The sequence below is a fragment of the Puma concolor genome, chromosome A2, assembly GCF_028749965.1.
Source record: "Puma concolor isolate L17-30 chromosome A2, mPumCon1.1.hap2, whole genome shotgun sequence".
Lineage (NCBI taxonomy): Eukaryota > Metazoa > Chordata > Mammalia > Carnivora > Felidae > Puma > Puma concolor.
In genome coordinates, this window is record NC_141668.1 from 51,768,198 (window position 1) to 51,776,685 (window position 8,488).

Consider the following 8,488-nt stretch of genomic DNA (forward strand, 5'->3'; position numbering starts at 1 on the left):
TCAACCAGATGAAATCATCAGTACGTGGCCCCCCAATCCAGGTATTGACTTACAAAAGTACATTTGGGGGAGGCGGGGGGCGGGGGGGGGGGAATCTAACTCAATTGCATTAGTGAAAACATCAACAAATGTTAGTAATGCCACAGTGGCAGGAGGTCAAAGACCCATGCACTCTGCACCAGGAGTCACAGGGGGACTTAACTGGGGCAGTTCTGGTTCTGCCGCTAGGACCAGGAGCACTCTCATCTCAAGGAAAGTGCATAAGACACCGCCATTATCCCCGGATCATTGCCATGGTAGACCCAAACAACTCCAGTCTGTCGTGTCAATGTGTATTTGGGGAGTCTTTAATGCACGGATCATTGGCAAGCTGCACCATAAAAGCCCTGTAGGAGCCATGGCCGTGCGTGGAGTCAATGCACACTCAGGGACGCCCTCATGCCTGGATCATTTGCAGCGCATCGTGTCAATGCATACTCGGGGAGCCCTTACTCCGCAGCCTGTGCATGCCGAGGAACAATGTACACCAGAAATACTTATGAAATAGTCGTTACAGTGCATACACAGTATTCACTCTTCTAAACGGCATGTCAGCAAGTTTAGTGTGCGACAAATAACTCCTAAAAGGCACAAAACGCTCCTAGAGGCCCAACTTCACACACAGACAGTTGGCCCATGGAATTGTGGCATGGCTGGAGTGGGAACAGGGGTCTCTCTTTACAGTGAACAAAGGGAAAGGGATAGTTGTTGGTCCGTGCAGTCTAAGCCTCAGCCTCTACTCAGTGTTTCAATATAACCCCAACTATTTTCTAATTATTTTCCTGGGCATTTGACACTTGAGATCCCAGAACTTTCCCTCTCTCCCTACCCTGCTCCAAAGCACCTGCAGAGTCAGGTAAGAGGTCATGGCTAGAGTCAGGCTGCTTGGGTCTTAAGTCTCTAGACCAGCACTGCCCAACAGAAATACAGTGCAAGCCTTGTATGCCATTTTAAGTGTTCTTTGCAGTCTCTTTTTTTTTTTTTTAAGGCAAAAAGGAACAGACTTAACAGATTTTAATATTTTATTTCACACAAAATACCAAAACGGCATGTCAATAACCAATCAATATTTGTAAATGATGGGGAGTTTGCATTCCTTTTTTCACAGAGCCTGTATTTTGCACTTACAGCACATCTCAATTTAGACTAGCCACATTTCAAGTGCTCACTAGCCACATGTGGCCAGTGGCTGCTCCAGTGGACAGCACAGCTCCAGAAGCCCAAGAAAATGAGTCTCACGAGCTTCAAGGTTCACCAGCAACTACCTATGTCAAAGCAGGTATGTGTCTGTCTTTCCATGTCGTTTCCTTACCAGTGCTGCCGCACCTACAGCCTTTTCTTAGCAGTCTGAGTGGGTGGCTATGTTTTGGTTTTGTAATCAGAAAAATGACCACAAACATGCATTCAGCAAGGGGAGAAAACCACTGCAGGCCAAAGTGATAATGACAGCATTTAGGTCCTCCTTCTCGGAGATGGAGATAAGGAGAACAGGGGGAGCTGCCGGGGGAAGGGAAGGGTGCCAAGTGTGAGGGTGGTGGCCTCACTGCCACGAATTTCGTCCCCCTGGGTGCTGTCCGCAGGGCAGCGGGGACGTGCGTCTCGGGGTCTGCGGGGCCACCGGCGGCCAGCCGGGTGGGGTCGCTGGTATCTGAGGCTGAGCCTTCCAGAGACACAAAGCGGGAGGGAGGCAGACACAAAGGCGCGGGGAGAGAAAAGGAAGAGGGCGAGGGCGGGGCGCCGGCCCGAGCGGGCGCGGGGCGCGGGGAAGCGGCGCCCCTGCAAACAAAGCGCCGGCGGCCGTCGGGGAGGGGGCGGGCGGCGCGCGCTCATCCGGGGACTCGCAGGCCGGCGGGGGGCGGGGGCGGGAGGCTGGGCGAGTCGGGCAGGTCTATTTGAATATCAGGCTCTGGCACACTCCGGGCGCCGCTGACAACTTCATTACCTCCGCGTATAAAAATGACTGCCGGCGAATGCAAATGGCTCGCCCGTCTCAGCCGCCTGCCTCCGCTTTGCCGCCGGCTGCGGGCGGAGGCCCCGGGAGCCGCCGCCGCCCGACCTGACGAACCGCCCGCGGCAGGGCCGGCGCCTCCTCCCGCGCCCCCGCGCGCCGCCGGGACCCCGGACCCCCCGCCCGGCGCGGGCTTTGAGGGCCGCGGGGGAGGCCGGTTTCGGGAGAGACATGGGGGTGGGGGCGGCTGAGAACTGCTGATCGACTGAGATGTGCTCGTGAGTGTGAAGCAAATGCCCTGCCTCTTAACTGTCATCTAATTAATGTATGGAAATGCCGGGAAAACAGAGTACTCGGTGCGTGGGATTCGCAACCTTGAACCCTGAAGCAAGAGGTTGGACCCCACTGGTCCCCGGCCGCCCTGCCTGGTGATTAATTTGGACGAAAGCATCCCTACCGCCCATTTGCGCCTACTGAGCAAGCAGGGAAGCGAGCGTGCTGCTCCCTGCTCCCCAGGCCTTAGGGTGCACCTGCCCCCCAGGACGATGCCGCGTCACCCTGCAGAGCCCCTCTCCCAGTCCAGATGGCAATAGAGGCAGGTCTAGGGCGGAAGGAAAAACAGCCCTTACAGAGCCTCCCTCCTTCCTTTGGCATGTAGAACGAGAGGAGGGCTCGCTCCCTGGCAAGAAGTCACCTCTCGCCTTGTGACAGTTCCACTTATTCCATGAGGACTCCTTGGGAGTCCTTGGGGCAGGAGTTAGGTCATTTTTATTAACCACATCAACAGCAATAGTTAACATCTGCTGATAGCTTTTTATGCGCAAAATATATCCCCACTCCTTTATCTAGATGACTTTATCTTTGCCACAACAACGCTACCGCTCTCCTAGAAACCCAGGCTTATGGAAGCCTTACCAGGGGCCCAGAGTAACCCAGCAGGAAGGGATGGAGCAGGGGGTGGGAAGCAGGCCTGTCTGCCAGCAAGTCTGCTCTCAACCACTCGGCAATTTTCATTTTACGGGGCCGCTGGCACTGCTGTGCTGGGCGCCCTCCTCTCGACTCCCCAACCCCAATCCCACAGGGTCCTCTCCCTTGTGGCCCAGGAGTAAGTCCTAAATCTGTTCCAGTCAACCCTTTCCTTTGTCCCGGGCTTGGTTCAGAAACGAACACGTGACCAGTCCCGGCCAATGTCATGGGAGGGGACATCTGCTAGGGGGCTCTGGGAAGTGCTTAAAACAGGGACACACAGAAGGGATTCCCGTTTCTTCTGTTGGATGATATCTTGGTGCTGTGTGTAGTTTGATAGTGTCTACCACCTGGTAACCTTGGGGGTGCCAGCCAGCGAAACTACTTTTTGTGGAGACAGATCTGCAGGATGCAGTAATGCGGGCAGAGGGCGTCCAAGGCCCCGGGGAGGGAGGGGGGAGGAGGGTCCCACAGGACCAGCCAAGAGGGTCCTTGGCTTCACGCAGGCTAGAATTCCAATGCAAGCCAAAGAAAGTGAAAGCAGAGTTTATTGAATAGCGTGAGTGACAGAGCACAGCAGAGTGTCTGGGAAACTCTGGAAGGGAAGGAGGGTGAATCTCGTCGTCACTTTTTCCAATTTATACTGGAAAGGGGTCTGGGGTATGTGTTCCTTCAGGAATCCAGGGTAGCGGCCAATCACAGGCTAGTGTCAGGTGAACAGTAGGGGCTATTCCCTAAACGATCGAAGGTAGGGGTATTGAGGTCGAGGTTTGTTTGAAGCTAATGTCCTGGGACATGTCAGCGATCTGGCTCTCTCTTCTTCCATGTTGTGAGGCCTATGACAAAACTCGGAGAAGGATTAACTGTCTTGCTTCCCCCCTTGAATTGGGAACGTAGCTTTTTGAGCTGACTCAGAAGCAAAATGTGGAACATGAGTAGATGGTTTCTAGCAGAAAAACGGCAGAGATGGAGCCTTCCTAAAATGGAGTCCCTTCATCAGTACACAATGAGAGCTAAAGTTTAGGCAAGTCTCATTCTATTCCCATGTCTACCAGCAGTGAAATCACGCTGCCTCATGTTCATTCAGGGGTATATTTAAGTTAAGCCTGTTTGGGAATGAGAGAAAATATAAAGAAGTAAAGAAGGGAACCCCCCCCCCCCCCCCCCCCAGAAATTTGGTCAGGTCTCTTCCCTGGTCTCTTTCCCTGTCTTCATTGGCAAAATGAAGTAAAATGACTGAAATGTCTGTACCAGACGCTTAAAATGAGACCTCGCCTTTCCAGATTCTCCTCCCGGACACTCACCTCCAACCTCATTCAGTGTCAAGGCACTAGGCAGCTTTTCCCCAACCCCCTTTTTTCCTTCAAGACATTCCTCTGTCTACACAGGCAAGGCGTCTCTTCCCTCTCAGCATCAGACCCTCCATCTAACTGTCCCGCACACACACACACACACACACACACACACACACACACACACAGGTGTCTGAGCTTGACCCCCTTTGAAATGTTGCTTACTAGCCTTCAAGTAGTGTCTTTAGAGAATGTGTATCTGGTTTGGGACATTTTCAAAAACAATGGCTACTTAACTAGGCACTTAGTAGTTTCCTTTGGCAGATGCTTTAAAATATAGAATGCACATTAGGATGGAAAATTGATTTTTATTGTTTCATTAAAACCACACACACTTTTGGGGGTGCCTGAGTGGCTCAGTCGGTTAATCGTCTGACTCTTGATGTTCGTTCAGCTCATGATCTCACAGTTCATGGGATCAAGCCCCGCGTTGGGCTCTGTGCTGGCAGCGCGGAGCCTGCTTGGGATTCTGTCTCCCTCTTCCTCTCTGCCCCTCCCCCATTTACACGCGCGCTCTCTCTCTCTCTCAAAATAAATAAACAACAACAAAATCCACACTTCTCATTAAAATACGCAAAAAAAACCACTACATAAAATACATACCATGTGCTTTAACAACAATCCATCCAGAATCAAGTATGGTGAACAGCTCAAGTATCTCTAATATTTCCCACCACTGAGGAAAAGAAGCCCTCATGCATTAGCAAGGCATTCAAGACATGCCACAATCTGTACCTAAGCAGCTCTCGCCTTATCTGTCTACATCATATACCCCTAAATCGTACTCTTGCATTTTCTCTCCCATGACAGACACTTTAGTATGTTCATTGCCCATGCTATCTAGAAAGCCCTCGAACCCCATCTCCAACTATTCAAATACCACTGCCCTTTTCAGGTACAGATTAAATACGACCTCCTCCCCAAATCCTTTTCCCTTCCTCACATTTAATGACAGAAAATTTTGTTACCTAGTATTTGTTCTCAGTAATATTTAGCCTATGTTTTGAGTTTATTGACACCCACTATTCTAAAAGTAATGTACATGCCCAAATAGCATAGGCCTTAAATATCCTCAAGCAAACAAATCAAATAGGTTATATATATTATTAGCAGAATGTATAAACCTCACTCCCAACTTAAGGATGTTCTCTTAGATATGATAAAGTTTCTTGCACTTCTTGTTTTTACTAGGACAACTTTTTTTTTTAATTTTTTTTTTAACGTTTATTTATTTTTGAGACAGAGAGAGACAGAGCATGAACGGGGGAGGGTCAGAGAGAAAGGGAGACACAGAATCTGAAACAGGCTCCAGGCTCCGAGCTGTCAGCACAGAGCCCGACGCGGGGCTAGAACTCACGGACCGTGAGATCATGACCTGAGCCGAAGTCGGACGCTCAACCGACTGAGCCACCCAGGCGCCCCTTTACTAGGACAACTTTAATGTAAGTAATAGAAAAGCTGTCCCTACTAGTTCAAGTAACAAGGAAAATGTAACATCTCACATAGGAAGTCTCAAAGTGGCAGGTGCTGAGGCCAATTAATTCAGTGTCTCCATAATGTTTAGTGTTGTCAAGGACCCACGCCATCCTCAGCTTGTTGACATTGTCCTTAGCTGGTTCTCCTCAGGGTCTCAAAATGGCTACCAAAGTTCCAGGCATCACCTCAAGACATGCTAAAGACCAGCCAAAAAAGTGGGACTGTTCTAACCTTTCATTTCTTCTGAAGAGTTAGGAAAATTACACCCAGACGCATCTCAGAAGATCTTTTCTCATATGTCATTAGCCGGAATTGGATCACATCTCCAAACTTTTACTGGCAAGGGAGAGGAGATTATCATCACTGGTGACTAACCGGGATTTATCCCTGGGTTATATTGGGAGAGCAGGCAAGGGATAGGACAGGTAACATCAGAACAAACGGCAAATTTTAGCCAGTCATCTCTTCTGCATGCAGACCATACCAAATTTACCGGCTTAAGAAAATAATTTGTTTTTCTCAATATTCTAGGCTGGGTGAGGAAAGGGGTGAACCCCAAGCAAGAAGGGAGGTTTGGTTGGGTGGGCAAGTGACAACATCTCTTTCATGCAAATTATGATGGTTTATTTGAAAGTTAGAAACAGTCACACTTAGATTATTCTTGTAGTTGTCCTTTCTACAAAATGTGTTAAAAATGGTATATATTAGGGGCTCCTGAGTGGCTCAGTCAGTTAAGCCTCTGACTCTTGATTTTGGCTCAGGTCGTGATCTCACGGTTTGTGAGTTCAAGCCCCAAGTCGGGCTCCACGCTTGGGATTCTCGCTCTCTCCCTCTCTCTGTCCTGCCCCTGCTCGCTCTCTCTCTCTCTCTCTCTCAACATGAATAAATAAACTTTTAAATAATATTTTTAGATGGTATATTTTAATTGCGTCAATAGCCGATTGGCTAAATTCAACCGATAATTTTCTTCGTGGGTGGTAGAATCATGTTTGCTCTTTTGCATTGTTTTCTCCTAAATAAGTAGCCATGCTATGTACTCCACATAGGGGTTTTCCTTCAATAACATTAACACTTGGCTGAATTAAGCCATTTCTGCCCTAAATTCTTTAGGTTGTCGACATCTGAAAATTGAGGTCAGGAGGATAGCAAATAATTCCTTTGGTTTTGCAAATAATTTGGTAACTGGACTATTCGCCACCAGAGTATTACCCTTTTGAAAACCTGTAAACCACAGAAGCTTTTGAGGATACAATTATTAAATAACCGTTCCTCTCGTTTTAATCAGGGCAGGTAGCAAATGGCAACCTAGTATTCTTTGTTTTGTAATGCCACCGCCTTACCCTAAATAGGCCTTCCAATTCTAACTTCCATATGTGTGAGGCAAGAAATGCTTTAGTGGCGGCTACAGTGAGATTCATATCATTTACTAAAATAATACATGGGCTTCCTTTTGTGATGATATCTTCCATCTTCTAATAAATGTATAACCGCCTCTCTAACAATACCCAGTCAGATGATGAATGTCCGTATAATAATACTACCTCTCTCCCCCATTTTTTTTTTTCGAGAAGCTCGTGGAACTGCTTGCACAAAAACAGATGTATTTCAACCTCATCTCTGTGAACCGTAGACCACGAAATCCAGAACGACAGCCCTCTAATTTGGTAAGTGAAGAAAAGGAGGGCCCTTGCGTTTGGAGAACTTTTTGGAAGTTGCCGGGCTAGTCGGTGGCGGAGTAGGGTCCCATCATCTTGTTTTCTGGTTACCTGTCCTTTACACCACACAATGCCATTAATGATTGACGTTAAGGACAGAACTCACTCTAACCAGGTCATCAGGTCAAAGTCTTTATAGGTGGCACCCGCTCAGCCAGGTCCCCGAGAGGGCAGGGTGTAGGTTCTATCCTCTGGGTGTCCTCCCCACCAGCCCAACACTACCTACATCCTGACCCACAGGTACCTCGGGTCTCCTCAGATCCCTGTTTTCATGACACGTCCCAGCAGTCCAGGCCAACCCAGGGTGCGAGGAGCGTCCCTGACAAGGTGCTTCTCCCCCACATTCCCATTCATCACAAGAAGGGACAAACAGAAGAGCACAGCTACAAGGCATCGCTGGCCATCATGTCACCCTCACGGTGAGTTTGAAGCCAAATTTTAAGAATAGAGTCTTTCAGTTCAATCATGAAAGTAGGTTTTTACTTCTCAAGGTCAGCTGAATTTTCCCCCTTCAATAATTGTTTGGAATTATTCCAGAATGGAATAATAGAATTATTCCATTGGCGGCATTCACTCAAACCTACAACTCATTTGTTCATATCGTACATTTCTTTTTTTTTTTTACGTTTATTTATGTTTGAGGGGGCTTGGTGAGGGCAGAGAGCGAGGGAGACACAGAATCCTAAGCAGGCTCCAGGCTCTGAGCTGTCAGCACAGAACCTGACACGCGGCCTAAACTCACGAGCCTTGAGAGCATGACCTGAGCCGAAGTGGGACACTTAACCGACGGAGCCACCCATGCGCCCCCATATTGTACATTTCTAAGCAGCAGAAAGGAAAAGGAGCTCCAATTCACTAATATTTTCAACAATTGAGGCACAACTAAGAAAATGAAGCCATATTTCTCCTCTCTATCCCTTGCCTCCTCTCCTTTGACCAACAATTGCCATAATCCACACTAATGAGGTAGACTGTGTTAAGAATTTTCTTCA

General features: G+C 48.5%; 1 long non-coding RNA gene across 1 annotated transcript; it reads left to right on the plus strand.

Annotated features, from left to right (window-relative positions):
* The first annotated feature begins 1,072 nt into the window (after positions 1-1,072).
* On the plus strand, positions 1,073-8,146 carry LOC147583188 (uncharacterized). The gene is made up of 3 exons (XR_015242911.1): positions 1,073-1,318; positions 7,353-7,445; positions 7,737-8,146. It is a non-coding gene; the product is annotated as an uncharacterized LOC147583188 (long non-coding RNA).
* Positions 8,147-8,488: the final 342 nt, after the last annotated feature.